An 18,683-nucleotide genomic window follows, 5' to 3' on the forward strand; every position below is an offset into this window, starting at 1 on the left:
TTCTTGGCTAGACAATACACTGGAGCACAAAGGATTTTACTTTGAAATTGATGTGTCCACTTGGCTACAGAGGCTATTCTCACTTGTTACTTAGTGTTCTTTCTCATTAGCCGTTTTGTACAATGCATCCAAGAGGCATTTTTTGTAATGGAATAAAGGAGTGAATCAGACTCTCTGCATGGTATTTTGAAGAGGCCAAGCCTGCTGCTCGAGCTGGGCTGTGTCCGAGCGGGCCTGACAAAACTCTGGCCTGGCTGAAAAGGCCCAGCTTGGAGTTAATGTGGAAAGACAATGGCACAGGGTGAAAAACCCGACATGGTTTTGTTGGACTTGTCATTCTTTGGGGCATAGCTGTGCAGAAAGCCTAGGAACCATCTGAATGTTATTTGTGCTTTTTTGACCCATATTTGGGACAGCTTTCACAAAGCCCTTGTGAGAAGGTTGAAAACAATGGAGAGGCGCTTTCAGAAGAGGGACAGACCTCAACGCCGGCCAAACCATCTTGGACCTGCTTCACTGAAATGGTTTGTTTCCAAAAGGCTGACATCATGGCACGGCTACTGCTTGATTTAAGTATTGTGAAAACAAAAAAAAAACAAACAAAAAAAAAACAATGACGACTAATCCAAATTATCATTATTATTAAATTATTCTGCCATTAACTGCCATTCCCAAACGTCATAGTCCAATTTAAAATCACAATTCTGATCAACACACGTGAGTAACTGTACCAGTAACAAGATATAAGACACATTTGGCATTAATGTGCCAGGTCACCAAATGTGGTGTAACATTTTAGCCTTTATTTTGATGGAACAGGTTTAGACAGTTAGGAACCTGGGAGAGAGATATGGGGAGAGACGTGCGGTAAAGGGCTGGGATCGAACCCACAGCCTCTGTACGAGAGGCGTGCGCTCCAACAACTGAGCCACCCAGGCACCCAAACTTAAAAATGTTGTACTCCTTTATATTTAATGACATATTATAGCCCAACTGTAGTACTTTCACAGCCCACACTATGGGAATCACTGTTCTCTAAGCATCAGAAAGATTTCAGACTACAATTTAAAAGTAAAGACAGCAGATCTGCAAATAATGATCATTTTCATCATCAATAATTATTTCAATTATTTTCTCGATGAGTAGTTTGGTCCATAAAAGGTCTGGAAATGATGAAAAAAAAATGAAGTCCTCAGTGTCTTGTTTTGTGCACAACTAAAAGATATTCAGTGAACTATTATAGAGAAGTAAACAAGAACAAGACAATATTCACACTTGACAAGCTGAAATCAGAGAATTTGGACATTATTTCTTCAAAAAATGACCCAAAACAATTTAGCAATTATAAAAATAGTTAATTACTTTAATAGCTGATAACTAATTGATTAACTGACTAATCACTAGGTCTTTAAAAGAAAGGTAAGAAAAAATGACATTACATAGCTAAATCTAATGTCTCAGTCACACACACTTGAGGTAATAAATAAATAATAATGTCACTCTAAGATGTATAGATTTAAAATAAAACTGATTAAAGAGAAAAAAAAATACGTTATGAATTATTTTATCTGGAGTGCACTCCTATATGTCCTTACTGAACTGAGATGATACAGAAAATATATTCCTGTCCATGTAAATCAATTGGATTTTCTGAGCACAGTTGTTACGAACACTGGGTTGCTAAATGAACTTTTGAAAATCCACACGGGACAATATTTCAGAAAATGTAATTTTGCATACTGTTTCACATCATTGCATCTCCTCAGTGCATTTGTCTCCCAAAGCATTTGACTGCATTTCTGTGCGGGAAGAATAAATGCGTAATGTTTTTTTAAAAGCATCTCTGCTCCCTCAGCTTTTTGAAGAATTTAACAAAATAAAAGGTTTCTTTCTTGGAATATGTGTTATTCTCTCAAAGCTATCACTCAGCTCTCTCATGCATATGTGAATTACACACCTTTATGAATATGTAAATGTTGCGAGAATGCCTCATTAATTAGTAATTCATGCATTTTTCACAAGCCCAATACTTTGCCAGTGTAGTCTGATGAATTATCAGCCAGAAGTTAAAAAAGGGATTCATCATCACGTTTTCAGAGGTTTTGAGCTACATCTGTAATTTGTGTAATTCAATGAATATGATTTGCGTAGCTTTTTATGGTGGTATCATTGCAGCTGTCTCATAATGTGATCTATGGATTTCTACTTGTAATCTGCAAGTGCACTTATAATGTTAACAGGCATATTTCTCCATGTAGATGTTTGCTTACATTATTATGTTCTGGTTGAAATATTAAAATACAAGTGTCTCAAATTATTTTTCTCAATATGATCTATTTGATATTATCACTCTATAGTTTTGGTAATTCTAAGACAGATGTGAAGAAAAATTAGGAGATGTCAAAAGATGTCATCTCATTTGACACATGCAGCTCTACTGTAAAATAAAGTCAACCTGCACAAGTGCTACAAATTCAGAAACCCTTACAGAAACATTTTGTCCGAGTGCACAGAGATTTTGCATTTCTCTTTTGGTGAAAATGTTACGGTATGAAAATGTAAGTATTAGAGGTGAGGAACAGAGCAAAATGCTCAGATTATTTCTTACATTCTTAGGATTTAAACTTCACACATATTCTCCATGATCTTGTGTGTTTTGTTGATTTTTTTCAAAATAAAAGATTGTATATTCATGTAGGGATTATCTACTAGGGTTGTGTCGATGGATGATGCCATTGCGATGCCTGACAGTCATTGTCCACTGAGCCATTTACAATCGTAACATTGTGATTTAAATTGCTGAAGCAATAAAGCACAAAAATGAATGATGAGTTTATTTTTCTAATTACTATTATGATTCCTTGCACCTGATTTACACAAGGAATAACAGTTTATTTAATCACACCACTTACTGCCCAGTGAAAGTTCTTTTTATTTTAACCACAAACATAAAAAAATACTTAGAATTTTCTTTTTTCTTTTGTTTTTATTGCTGTGGCATGTAACATATATACAACAACTATATCATCGTCCATCACTGTGAACATCGTCATGCCACAATGTGGTAGACATTTCCCAACCCTATTATGTTCTACATATCTATCTGAAAGACAAGTCAGGTTAAATTCAGAAAATGTTATTGGTGACAATTTCAACAGCATGCAATAGTCCCTTGCTCACAGTTCGTTCACTCTAACACAAACCAAAATAGACCAAAACTTCAACCAAATTTCCAGGTAGTTACTCAGTATTAAATGTAGGGATGTAAGAAAATAGCGATAAACCCGAGTATTGTGATATTATGTTTTGTGATGCCGTACTGATTCTCAAAAACATCTATTTGTAGAAATGGTTCATTTTGTGCTGTGTTGTGTTTAAAGTCCTGATGTTACAGCAATATATATATATCGGTCAATATCAGTATGCAATATATGTTGCTGATGATGAAAACTTTTTAGTTTTACAGAACATAATAGCAAAGGCAGCATTTTATATCTTAACTCAAGTTTGGTTTGTGTTTTTTCTTTTCATTTTCTGCTCTGAAAAATGTGTTATTTTGCTTATTATTAAATATATGTGTGAAAGTTTACTGATTGCGTGCCCTTAAGTCATTTTGGACAATAAATTTTAAAGTTAAATTATAAAATGTTCTGTCTCCATTACATCTTTGTCACAACTGTTTACCACAAATAACCACATTTGAAGGATCATTAAATAATGTGTTTATTTATACATTCTCTATTCTGGATATTATATTTTGTATAAAGAATACTGGTCGATATTACTCCCCAATATCGGTATCAGCATCAGCCCCAGTAATCCAGTATCGGCTGGGCTCTGTAAAACAAACATTTTTTTAATTTTGTGCATATGGTGGTGTGTTATTTATACTATGACAGCTGGACTCAAATTAGATTAAAAATAGCAATATACCACGTGTTACAGTACTACAATATATTGAATCATAATCCCTGTACTGTGAAATTTATTGTATCACCAGGTATTTGCTGATATACAGCCCTAATTCATCCTGTATCTTCTGTAAAATCTTTACTAAATGACTGCCTCACCAGCAGTAAATAAGTTTAGCTGCTTATATTTGGTCAGACTGAACACATCATCCACTACTATCCACACAACAGCCTGTGCATGTCCAGGTGTATAGTGCATCTTGTTTAATCTTAATATCCGCTTGATTTAAACACACTACCTTTGTACAGCACTACTGTCTTGCGGGTTCCTGGCTGTGTGGCTTTTAAATGAGCCCCCTATTAAATCATTACCACGTTCAGGAGAGTTGCAAACCCCCCGAGAGCGAGTGCAAAGACAGTATATATCGGTGTGTACTGGCCAGTGCACATTGTTCGACCATGAATTTAACATGAAGGCATAGAGGCAGGAGGACTTGGGGATGTTGCCTTTTCTGCTGGGGTTTAAGTCTGCTACCTTACAGATGCAGCCACTTTGTTCCTGCCACCCTATTGGTGCAGGGATACATTTATGTAAATGGACGGGGGCCCCTTTGTTGTAAACATGAGTGTACTCTGAGGAAATGTGTCAGGGGACTTTCGCGCAGTAAATATGTGATGGCAAAGAGGGGGTTAAAAGAAACAAACAAATGTGTCATCATAATAATGTATACCACTTTACAATTCAAAAGTGCAACATTAAATCATTCATCTGGATTATCTTAATGAAACTGTATTAGTTCTGAATAATGGGTAGTGGGATGGCAGGGTGATTTAGCATCTTTGCGTTCACTCAAGGCCTTCTCTGAGGTATGACAGCAAATCAACTTACATGGACGTATTGATCATGTACTGAAATAGTCAGTGGCTCAGTCCCTCTCAGGTATTTGTTACAAATATTGCTTACACTTTATTTTACAGTACACTAATAAGATGTAACAAGTCATAGTTTGTATCAAATTAGAAAAAAAAACTAACAACACAACAGTTTTACCCTAATTAGACACCTCTGAAAGAACTGTACTATAAACTAAAGTGTACTGTTTCCCCCTGTTAGACCCTTATTAGAATTTATTATTACTTATTATTACTGTTGCAATGTGTCCCTAATGACCCTTTAATAAAGTCTCATAAGAGTCTAACAGTGGGAAATAATACAATTTATTTTACAGTACAGTATTGTTGTAATGTGTCCCAAATGACCCTCTAAAAACACCTAACCACGGTCTAATAAAGGATCTGATACCGTCTAATAAAGAACAAATTATTTTTATTTTCTGTCTTTAAAAACACTTTACTTTAGGTAAAGACACAAAGCATAGCTTGTTACTTCTTATTACTGTAGTTTTGTATCTTGTATTTATGTATCTTTTCCACCCAAATAATTTTACTTTTGTTATCAAATGGCTAAAACAAAAATCATAAACTTTTTCTGCTAACAGTCATTATCCAGTCATACTGTAAGCCAGCCTCAGCAAGACAAGAGCCCCATGATTTCATCAAATAACTTCTTATCAATGACATGCAGTTATCTCTACAAATTCATACAAAACCCCCACAGAGGTAAACAACACATTATTATATTTGATGGTAATGCAATTAGGGGAGTGTAACAAATAGATAATATGACAAATTGTGTAACAGATTTGCTCTCGGCAAGTAATAAGTAAAGCAATTACTTCTGAAATGAGTAATGAATAATGATTAATATATTACTACTTGACTGAGTAATGAGTCCAACACTGGCAGGTAGCAACAGGACCCAGTCTTTGTGCATGCCTATTGGCGTTTCCACACTGTTGCAGTTGCTGATCGTCAGTTAAGCTCTAAATGTGGCTTCCTGCATCTCAATGTGATTTCAATCATGATTGCATGGATGAATTACCTACAATGCTCAAGTATGGTATGAGGCATGTGGGTGACTCGACTGAACTGACTGACTTAATGTCCAGACCATAAACTGATGCAAGATCCCTATCCTTCACACCGCCGAGGCTGTGCTGCCACTACGCCTCAAGATAAAAGGATCAATTAGCTGCCAAGACAATCCAGGAGACTTTCTGGAAAAATAAGAGTGGAGGAACCCCACTGTTAAAATGAGATTCTGCAATTTATGCTTTTATGAAAACACAGTTACATTTTTGGCATGAAAGAAACCAAATACGATAGAAATGACATTTGTGATGTTGATGGATTAACAACCTCTGTTCAGCATCCAGAATCTCACATTTGATTATTATTATATAATTGAATAGTGTGTGTGTGTGTTAGTGTGTGTGTGTGTGTGTGTGTGTAATTGTTTGTTTCAGTTTGGTTCTGGGATCTTACATGTTGACTATAGCGGCGGAATGTACTGTATTAAAATACATTTTTGACTTAAGACTGCTCCGGGGTAATGCCCAGTCAGGATAATGAAACAAACGAAATGGGACCCAGCCTGGCCTAGCAACTGGAAACCAGAGACTGCTTGTGCCCACATCTTTTAGAGGCCTGCTGCACCAGACGGAAATTAGTGTCTTGCTAAATCTAGTGCGGTCACGTCTTTATTTATTGTAAATGATCAATGTCATAACGCGCTGTCATTTTATAAATCAAATAAACTAAACATTGCAGATCAAGCTGTTGCACCTGATGGGCGGATCCTACTACAAGCTGACAGGATACAACAAGCAAGACACCGTCAGGACGTGGGGAGGAGGACCCTGTCTTTACATCAATGACGCTTCATGCACAAAAACAGCCAAAGTGGATGAACCCAGATGTATAACTGTTAACTTCAGAGTCTTCAAGTCTGTGTTGTGTAATGATAATAAATGGCCTTGATACCTTGATGATATGCTTATATTATATAATGAAGTACTACTAATCTACCCAATGGTATACAAAGTATCAAAATTGACTCTAATTGATTAATATGACTCTTTTAAAAGGTGTATTCTTCATTCTGAATACATTTACTTTCGATATATTAAGAACATTTTACTGATAATACTGTTCTTTTATAAGTAACAGTAGATTTAGGACTTTTACTTGTAACAGAGTATTTTTAGACTACGGTATTTCTGCCTTTAATTAAGTAAATGATTTGAGTAATCTTTCCACCGCTGATTTAATAAAGCCACCAATAAATTAATAACAATAGAGCCCACTGACCTATCTATCTATATCTATCTAAACTGAACAAAATATTAATAAGATCAGACTATGGTAAACTGTTCAGTCAAAAGGTGAACATTTTATTTAAAAAAAATAAACAAATATGTTGCAGCTGCTTCAGATGAGTCTGTGGACTTTCCCTGAACCTTCAGCGGACAGTAGGAGGTAAATAACACAGCACACAAGAAACAGTTCTGTTTTCTGTAGTTAGAAGAGGATAGAAGAAACCTGCTAATTGCTCCCGTTGCTTTTACTTGTGATTCTTAAGGATCTGCTCCCCTCTGTTGGGGACAATTCTTGTCTCTGTAGACATGGTGGTGGTGATGAAAAACCAACATAAGATTAAATCACCGTATCTGAGGAATTCAACATTGTCTCCCCTGCAAGTTTAACACATTACAAATTATATTACACCAAGCCTGTCAAGCATTTGGGTTCTGATAATTACTATGCAATCATATAGATGCAAGTAATATTAAATATTCATTTGCACATTCCTTGAGGAATAATGGTGATGGAAAAATCTTGGAAGTTGTTTTCTATTTTTAATGATTTTTCAACAAAGCTAAAAAAGCTTAGCTGTGATGAGATTCATATTTTGTCTGGCTGTGATGAGATAGAAAAAAGATTTTCTCTCTTTGTGGAGGTTGGGTTTGGACCTTCACATTAACCTAAGGAGTTAAGTGTAATACCATATATTTAAGCAAAGCAGTTCTACATTTCTAAACCCTAACCCTCATTCACGCTCTAGCCGAAAAGATTGACATAGTAATAAACTGATGTTAATTAGACACACTTTGAAATTCTCCATTCAGCTTGTCTCCATGCCCTAGTGGAGCTGGTGGCTTATTAAATCATTTGCTGCTCTTGGGTGATCTTCTTTTGAATCTTGGCCTGACCCTCCGGGCACAATTTATTTTTATTTCAAAAAAAATTTTACCAGCAAATTTTGCATTAGTTCAAGAGAATTATAAATCATTATTACAGAGGCAGGCACTTCAAACATTTTGTTTAAGAGCTTTCTACTCGATGAGGCATCAAAGGAGATGTTCACACTGATGACTGTTACACTGGCACATATCTATTCATTAGCACACTGAAATTGGCATGATCATGTTTTGTACACGGCCCACAAAACACTATCTATGCTGCCATCTTTTTAAACTTTTGTTTTGTTTGTTTGTTACAAGAGGGGGTTCTGAGTTACTTCTATAACACAGATGTTGCCAACTTATTCCTTATCCTGTCTAAAGTAGCATAGTTGCGTAGCAATGTGTTACCTTGCAGAAGATTAGCATAGCTATTCTGGTATGGATTAACACTGGAGCCCAACATGTGCAGGGCCCCATGGATTGGCTCAATTGTCTTAAATAATTTAAATTTGGTGGATGGATTAAACAAGCTGGGAGTGTCCGGTATTTTATGATGCAATAGGGGAAGGCCACTTCAGTCCATACTATAACGAAAATCCATTTTCAACCAAAAGATTAGTAGGGCTAACCTGGACACTTAAGAGCAAGAAATGGAGCTCCTCTAAGGCGTTCAATTAGTCTCGAAACTCGAGTCACACAAAAACAAGGCCTGTGCACATGATACAAACACAGAATAAGCAAAAAAAAAACATCCTTGGAAGGGAGTATTTCTGATCTACTAAAACTTAACCAAAGTGGTCCCACAAGCATGAGGCTGAGACAAGCGTGATCTCAACCCTGGCTACACACTTGCAACTGCTCAACACTCACTCACTCGTAAAGTTGACTTTTGATACTTTTAAGGCATGGCTGGAGCAGACCGTTGGTGAAATCATTACAAATGAAACGGCTGTAAAAAAGATGACTACATTTTTGTAAGTGTCACAAACCCAAATGGGATGTGGGAGATCTCTCCACCCATCAGTCACAGTCATAGGGAGGATTATACTACTCGGAGGGGAGGGAATCTTTATGTAATCTAATGGCCCAAGAATACTTCTGTTTTCACTGAGTATGACTTCATAAGCTAAACCTAAACTTTGAGAATGTGAGCTATGCCACAATAAAGTCTGACATACCAAAAATCTTAACGCAAATGTAGTTCAAGTCACACTAGTTCCACCCGGAAATTCTTAGCTGTACTCCGTTACCAGCATGTGCAGAGGTTAGCACAACAACCTGATTGGCCAGTCAGTCACACTATGGCAAGCGCAAATTAAATGATGGAGCTGGAAGACCCGCCTGCATCCTTTAAATCAGTTGTTTGGGATCAATTTGGGCTCCAGTGGACAGCTAAAACAGCAACAGAGAGAGAGTTGTGGGTAGCAGAAGGATGCTGGCATTATTCCACCACTGTGCAATACAGGAAGTTTTGGGTGCTTTAAATGTTAAAATATAGTCTAGGTGGAACCAACTGAAACATAGGATTTTTTTTAATTGTTCAGTTTATTTTGTATTTTTAATTTCATAGCAATTTAATAGATTTTGTTCAGTTTTATAGAAAACTGCTACCTATTACCTTTCTGATAAGTGTCTGCTCAGTGTTCATATAGTATCATAGATTTAGTGCTGCTGGAGTGCACCAGAATGATGCTCTGCCAGTAAGTCTAAAAGTTGATCATGTGGTCAGTTACAGTTTGTTTGTTTGTTTGCTTATTAGATCCCCATTAGCTATGTAAGGGATGACGTAAGGCGAGTGGGTCACTGCACCCTTCGCGTCAGGGTCCTGCATCACCCTGTCGGGGTTTATTTCTCTATCGTGACCTGCTTGCTCTACATTATCATGCTTATTACATGGCTACTTACTAAAGAAATCAAAAGTTTGATATAAAATGTTGATTTAAATATGATTTTATTGATTTAGAAAAAAATTTCATTGCTTCCACGTGAAAAAATAGTCAGTTCATTTCTATGGTTGGAACTGGGTCCATATCAACAGTAACTCCGTAGTGATGAGCCTACTTAACATTATAATTTACATTAAACTGAACATTTCACAGTCATGGCCCATACCGTGTTCCATTTTAGTATTTTTCTGCTGTACTGAGCTTCCACTGAAGCACGAGTTCAGTCAGGTGTAATGTTATACATCTAACATAAACTAGGTAACAGATCATCTAAGATATGACATTATGTGATAAGATATGTTGTAAAATGAATTTATAAATTTGAGTCAGTAAAGAAGAGGAGATGCTTAATTACTGCACAATAAAGCCAACTGAAAATTCCCACTGGCTCCTCAAACAGCTGATTAGAGTTTAAGTCTCAGAACTGAATCCATGATTTTTAATATTCTCACCTAATTACAATACATATTCAACATGCATTGAACCAGGGTAATTGTACGACTCAAGAGGAGTTGTGAATAATGCTATTGTTAGTATTTCAGCAATGCCTTTGGCATGACCAAAGGAACAGAAAGTCATCTTTGTATCAATTATAGTGGCATGATTAGCGTGGCTTTGTCTCCCAGACCCACAGAGCTACAGAATACAGCCAGCTAGCTCAATTACCCTCCACCCAGAGGTGGCAAAGCCTTTTGATTTGCCCTGCCTTTTAAATAGCTACTGTGATTCTAATATGTCTCATTATGAGCCAGTGCCTCGGTACTGGCCAGCAAATCTTAAAACACTGAGAAAGATCACAGGACTGTCCAGAATACTTAGCCGTATGCGCAATCACAATGAATTCAAATGCGCCGAAACACAAAATTAGTCCCAACATCCAGCATATTATTACTCTTAGAATAAAGACCACCAAGTGATCCAGGCCATTATGTTCAGTTGATTTACAACAGACAGACACACTTGTTTAAAAACTGTTTCGAATGTAAAATATACCAGATAAAATATTTATGATAAAATGTGAATACTGATGGTTAATATGCGGACAATCAACACATCAAAAGAAAGGTTACAGAATAAAATCACAAGTAGTCACAGACGATTCTTAAGTCTATGTTATTAACTGTTCACGGTGACACAAAGTCATGTGTTATAAAATAAGAAGATGAATGAGAGGAAAATGGAATAAGAGGGGAAAAAAGAGGAGGAAGATGTGCGGTGCCAATCAAATGGAGCCTGGACAATATCTTAATAATGAACATCAGAGTTGTCTCACTTTTATTTAGGCTGTTGGCATCCTCAAATTGAATGTACATTACTCATGAAGAGTGCAAGATGGAATTGAGATCATCCCGAAAAGTATTAATTTATCAGTTTATTGGTTTTGCAGTTAAGTACAGAGTATTTCATTTGAGGATTTGGCAGTTATCTCCACTGTGGTTTTGTGCTTAAAAGATGTAAAAGCCCTTGTCTGAAAAAATCATCTGACTCGCTTCTTCAAAAGTTACTCCACTCTGGAAGAAAAAAAAAGATGTGAATGAATTATTGCAGTCCATTTATGTTGTTAATTCAGGGGATAAATGGCGTTGGAGCCCGGGATATCTAAGTTGTCAGAAATTTGGCACCTTGTTGAGACACATGTTCACTTCTGGAATCACTGCAGCGAAATCAAACTTTGCCGTCTGTTTCATATTAAGGCTCTGGTTTTAAAAGCTTTCAACTAGTCCGCTAAATTGTAATGCAATTTTTCCAGAGCCTGTGTTCACAATGTGACTCCTACACTTAAGGATGTAATGGTGTGTGGTTTGAAATATAATGTTGGCTCCCTGGAACAGTTGTCATCTGGTTTCTTGTGACTTGCTCTCCCATCCTGGGCCTCACATATAGGTATGATTATGAGTGAGCATTCGGAAAGTGAGATGTGGAAGGGAAATGGAAGTTGTTAGATGCAGATTTCTTCTCAGCAAAAAAAAGACTCAGCTTGGGCCCTGGTTTTGTTATCAATGAATAACAGTCGTGGTTTAAATTTACAAATATTTTGCTCTTTTATTTCAAGGATTAATTGGTGTACAATTCATAAAAAATATCCCAATTTTTCTCAAGAACTTTTGAAAGGAGTTTCAGCTTTAGACATACATGGCATTAGGACAAGTCCCTTCCTTGTGGTCCCACAGCCAATGACACTTTGATTAAAGAAAACTCTTACACAAATGCTGCAGTGGAAACTGTGTGTTGTACTGCATGTCTCAGAACCACACAGAAGCATGTGTTGCCTCCCAGACTCACTGGGCATCGGGGCGGAGGGTTAGCACCGTATAAACCCTGTAGTTAGAAAAGAAGAAGCATAAACCATGAGCTTGTGTTCCACTCAACCACAGGATTTACTCTGACAAAGTATACCGAGGACAGACATAGAGTGACGTTAACGCTGGGAAGGCGAGGGACAGTGGTGGGTGGTAGGAAGGAGCAGGAATCAGATTTTGAAGATCTGTGTCTCCTGAAATAACTGAAACTCAACTTCAAATTTACCAGACAACACTAGCTATTACGACTGGGTTGTGAACAGCCTCTCACATGATACACAACATTTACCCCTAGCAAGGCAATTTGAACTGCAAGATTTGTGGCGTTCCTCATCAAACATTAATAAAGTAATGCATGTGCACCTTTTCTTTAATTTATACAACATAGTGTAAGGGTGGGTTCACACCTAAATGTCCGTTTCTTGAATCAAACCAAACATTCATTCAATTTTACAGCTGTTCCAGTTTTCGTTCACAAAGGCAAAACTCAAATGGTTCATTTTAAACAGAGAACTGGAGCTCATTTCAGCAGGCTTTAGACAACTCTGCATATGAGCATCTCATAGGAAAGGCAGTATTACCTAAATAATCTAATAATGCAAGAATGTCTCACTTTGTCCAGGTTTGTGCCCTGCCAGTCCACATTTTGGTAGTGTAAACTATACTAGTTTACAAGTCAGGAAAACAGGAAGAGAAAATGATTTTTAACCAATGAAATGACACACAAAATGGTACGCCTCTGAGATAGGCTTGAATGATGTTCACGTCAGAAATGATTTGAGACGTAACAGAGAGCGGCTGTTTGGTCCTTCACAGCAACCCACATGAACCTCACCAAGGGGATAAACGCGCAACGGTTTGCTTCAAACAAAACAAGGTTGGTGTTAACCCACGCTAAATCAAAAGTTGGTGCAGTCTAGCCATATTTTCAGTCGTCAGTCTCATGTGTGTCTGATGGAACAGTTATGACCATATTTCAATTAGTCCAGCTGTCTACAGAAACACTGATGACTAGGGCTGCATGTACCTGCAATTATTTGCCAATTAATTTGTTAATTATTTTCTTGATTAACTGATAAGTTGTTTGGTCCATAAAATGTCAGGAAATGGTTAAAATTTTTAATTTGTTTCCCACTATTGTCCTCAAATGTTTTATTTTGTCCATAACCCAAAGATATTCAGTTTAGTATCACAGAGGAGTAAAGAAACCAGAAAATATTTTCATTTGAAAAGATGAAATCAGAGAATTTGGACATTTTTCCTTAAAACCATTAATTGACTACCAGAACAGTTGCTGATTAATTTAATACTTGATTCATAATCAATCAATTAAACAGTTGTTGCAGCTCTAATAACAACTGACGCTTTACTGATGCTTTATGTTCATAATTACAGTGATTGTGTGTCGGGCTCTGAGCACTGCAAAAATGTGGGTGACCTAAACTCAAAACTGTCCCTGAACACATCCTATATAGATGCAGACAGAGCACTGAAGCTGTTCCTGCTGCTCTGCTAACGTTCTGCTCAGTGTGTTTCCAGGTTTGACTTTTCAGACACTCAAGCCATATATGTGAGGACAATGTGGTTCCTTTTTGTGTTGTGTTTAGCTTTCTGTTTTGGGCTGGTATTTTCTGCTGACCCAGTTTGGGTTTTAACAAAAGCCCAGGCAGGGTTGCCACAGGTTTTCAAAGCCTGTTGCATATGTTTCTGTTCCCTGGTTTTAGCCTCAGTGTTTGATATTCTCTACTCGGTGGTGCTAAGTTCGAATTACGCCCAATTTCTGCTCAAGTGGATGGTGATAATCAAAGAGGAAGTAGTGGTCTGTGTGTGTGGGTTTTCTGTACACCTCAATTTCAAGGCTCCTCCCTCTTCTTTCAGAGAGACCGCACAGTCCAGGAATGTCAAATTTGCTGCTATGCATTTCACCCTGTTAAAATGATGCGATCTTCCTATGAGCTATTGCATTATGAGAGAGCAACCACCATTCATTCATCATGAGTCTTTCTGTCCACTCCCTCCATTGATTAATTAACTAAGATAAGAGACACCAGTGAACCGACATCTAACATATTTGAGTACATAATATTCTCATGATATTCTTGCACATGTCCATCAATAAGCTTATCTAGTTTGGATTGAGGTGTGTTTTGGTTTGGCAGCAGTTTGTTCAACTAGTTGCAGTAGTCTGTAGTGCTGCCAGCTCCAGGTTTTAAAAGTGATACATAAACATGGACAGGTTTCCCGTGGGTCAGGGCGATGTTACGGGTTACGATCAATTCTTTCTGTTTCTCTAGTAACTGTAAACAATCAATAACCTTCTTTTGGTACACACAGGTGGCTACCCTTTAAGGATTTTATACTTGGTTAGTGTAAATAAAGAGTTCCCCTTGTCCACCAGTAGGATGGTGATGTCAGGGTCCTTCTTCTCTGATTGTTAAGATGGGGGTGGTTTGACAGGCCAGATATTTATTGCCAGTCCTAAGATGTTTGATCTCAGCATTGCTTTTCCAGAAGGTAAAATTCACTTAAGTCTTTCACCACCATGCTGTGTCAGAATGCAGGAAAAGTTTTATATGCCAATCTCCAGTACACATCCTGTTCAACAGGTTCTTCACCCTCTGGTCCCTCCTTTCCCTTTCCTGTTATTTTCTTTTCATTATGCCCTTGGCTCAGGAAAGAGCTAAGTAGCATTTGTTCATTTGCACAAGAGTAAATTTACTCCAAACACTGACAAAGGCATGTTTGCTTTTTAAGGATTTTAGTTTCACTTTGAAATGCTAGTGATTCCACCAGAAGCATCGCAGTGCGTCCCAGAAGCAGGTCTTTACTCTGCTCCACGGAGAATATGGGCCAAGTCTACTTTTTACAGATGCCACATCAAGCTGCACAGAGAAGGTGTAGCTGGACAGGAAGTCAGACACAGAAACAGCATAGAGAATCCAGTCAATTTACAAAATAAAAGACTCTGGATGGATCATAAAAACAGACAAAAGTTTAAACTACGTATTTAACTACGTAGACTACTTGCCCACGGTAGAAGTCCAAAAATCAAGGAAAAAGGACCAAATCAGCGAAATCTGAGCAGGTTAACATAAGAAGAACAAAATGCTCCACTTCTGAAACTCTCCTGGCAGGACATGATGCTACGTGGAGGACAGATCAAAACCACGTCACAGATGCAAAGTGCCCAGTGGAAATAAGACATTATGATGTTACAGGCCTAACTACTGTGTGGTTTAAAGGTAGAGCATCAACACACATTCATTCATACTTTATAATAAAAAAAAAAGGTTTGTGTTCTATGAATAGATGAACAAAAGCAACATACAGAAAATCCATTCTTTCATGAACATGGTCACTTTTGCTTTTGGCTTTGATCACAGTTTGAACAAAGGCGTCTGCTGGCCAGTAAGGCAGTCGACAGGGATTTGGTTTGGAGAGATCATATGTCAGGCCACTGAGCCTTCAAGAACCAGATCGTCTATGTTTCCTATGATTTGAGACTGAGCTTATTCTTTTCTATTGAGAAATGTGCACCCCCCAGCAGCATGTGCACTCTGCCCAGGATGAGCAACAGTGCTGGCCACTAAAACAACAATATACACACTGTTATCTCACATTTAAGTCGCATTTCTGAACAAGAGGAATGGAGGCTCTGAAAAGGATCCAAATTTGGGCAGGAAACCACAAAAAGTTTGAACGAATGCAACAGCCTTGATGGATGAAATCAGCTACAGTGGTGGAGAGATTTATTGGTGCACTGACAGAAAGACTGATATAGGATATTAGTCATCACGCAAGAGCTACAAACTGGTTTTGCTGTTTGCAGGAGTTTATTCAAGGTTTCCCCTCAAGCGTTTTTTTAAACTTTACATCATGTACAGTAGAAACTGCCAGCCCAGTCCTTCATTCTGTCTTAACTGTCAGTCTTCATTAATGTGACCAAAATGTCATCAACTTGTTTAATGCCCCTTAATATCACTGTATCGTTTACACTCCCCGCACACACACACTGGAAATGAGTCCCAGCTGAGCAGCTTAGACACCGAAGGAGGTGACGAGAGAGACTTGGAGGTGGGGTGGGCATAGTTGGGTGAGTTGGGGAGAGCAAGGGGTGGAGTGACAGGCTATTTAGACGTGCTACTTCACTTTGCATTAGAGTGTACAATATCAGGCATAGGAGCCAAAGTGAGGCCAGATTTCAGGCGATGCTGGTCGGGGCTGGAGCAATGGATCACTTACCTTAAGAAATCAAAGTCAATGGCAAAAGATCTGATCTGGAGAGAGGCCCAGCAGTACAGGGAGGAAAGTGTGAAACCTGGAGAAAGAGACACACTCATTGAGGAAATCCATTACCACTGGAGAAGCCAACAAGCATGAAAGGAGCTGTCTTGTTAAATTGGCTGCTTGATAAAGCAGGTCTTTGGCTGGGGAGCCACTCAGAGTCACCACCAGTGACACCAGAGAGATGAAAGAGAGAGGCCCTCATTGATACGGTAAAATGTTGAGTCACTCCAGTCCACCCTCTGAGCTTCACCAAAAGAAAAAGTGTCCTCCACAGGATCCTTCAATAATGTTCAGCTTCACAATAGAACATGACTACAGTTCCATAGAGCCATTTCTGCAGCCGATGCAGGCATTCAAAGAGAACCAGTGGGTCACTAATAGGTTTGCAGCTCTGAAACATTATGGCATACTTTTTAATTTTCTCTGTCTGTTTGATGGGTTAGGGGGTTAGGGTTAGGGTTGCAGGGTTGCAACTGTAGCATGTACCCGCAGGCGAGTAGACAACCTGCTACAGGTCACCTGATAGACTGTCCAGTCAACCACTTTAAAGGTGAAATATGTAAGAATTGGCCACTTGTTAAATTCATGCTCAAAACAGATAGGGAGCAGCATCTCACCAGAGTAAAAACTAACTGCTGTTAACTGTAGCTGCTGTTAGCTAGTTAGTTATACAACTAATGGTGAGCATCATACTGGACAGCACAAGACTGACCTGTGAACAAATACATATAAACAAGGGAGCTGCATTTTTTTCTGGATGAAAAGCTGATTACATTCAAGTGTCCATGATCTATGTGGACTAAAAACAGAGAAATAATAGAGAATAGAAATAAGTGTTTTTTTGTACTTTTTATCCAGGAAAAACATAGCTCTCCCATTTATATGTATTTGTACACAGGTCAGTCTTACCCTGTCCAATATGGTTGCAATGCTGATGTAATGCAGCAACAAGCTGAATCAGTCAATGAGCAGGTGTTATGGGGCGTTCAGCCCTAAGGTGCCAGCAGCCAAGCCTGCTAAGAGAACCATTTTAGTGTTGACAGACTGGACGCTGCAGTGACCAACTAACGCCTTTTTTGGTACAAAGTGGTATGACAAAACATACAATTGTTTTAAACTAAACTAAATTCTTACATATAATACCTTTAAAGCCTTCAGCTCACCTGTCATGCATCCTGGCAAACACAAAGAGGGGCCTGGGGAATGAGGCATAAATCATGCTGCTGGTCTAACAATCAAATGATCAAAACTTACAGACAATTATGAAGAGTTAGTGGGAGTCATGACAGTCATCAAGACATTTCCTATGTTACTGACCATTTAAAGCACAGCTACATAACTTAAAAACTACACACCTGCATGTTTGACTCTGATAAGGGATCTAAGTCCAGGATACAATTGGTTTCCACTCATCTCAGTAGAGTATGAAAATCAAATGGCAGACTTAAAACAAGCACGAGAAGGGTAATCTATCACAGTGAACATCATGTCTGTTTTTTACATTATCCTCGTGTGTTAAATGTAGTGCAGACATTTTAAATCAGTCTGCACATACAACTGCATTACCACACAAGAGTTAAATAACTCTTTACATGTTTATTATTACAATGAAATACATAGAAACTCATGACTGACAAAACAATTTAGAAATCTAAAATACTCCAGTCAACTTGTACAGTAAGAATGACTGAACAAGCCAAGAGATCTGCTGAGCTAGTTGTCATTATCTACTGTAACTTTGAACTGACCTTCACTGCGTCTCCTGTGTATGTTTTTGATTTTGAGAGATTGGTGTTGGCAACCCCTCTGGTGGACCAAGGTTAGAGGCATCAGGTACGTTCAACCTGCAGTCTATGACCACTGACCCTTTAATCGTCTTGGCTCACTTAAGCTGCTGGTGGATCCCCCAGTAGATTTGTTTTTAATGCGCTGTGATTTTTTTCTTCCTCCAAAGCCCCACTTTTTATCTTCTTCCTGCTGTGTGGCTGAAACCCCAGTGAAGCCATGGCAAGCCTCAAATCCCCCACATCAGGACTAGCAGGAAAGTACAGCTCAATCAAATCCTGAAAACATATTAACTCTGAGGAAACTATTGTTTTTATGTACCGTTAAAACAGTTAAAAAAAAATTAACACTTCACATTTCCTTAATTCC

Source organism: Lutjanus erythropterus, chromosome 1 (genome assembly GCF_056507025.1).
Source record: "Lutjanus erythropterus isolate fLutEry1 chromosome 1, fLutEry1.hap2, whole genome shotgun sequence".
Taxonomy (NCBI): domain Eukaryota; kingdom Metazoa; phylum Chordata; class Actinopteri; order Lutjaniformes; family Lutjanidae; genus Lutjanus; species Lutjanus erythropterus.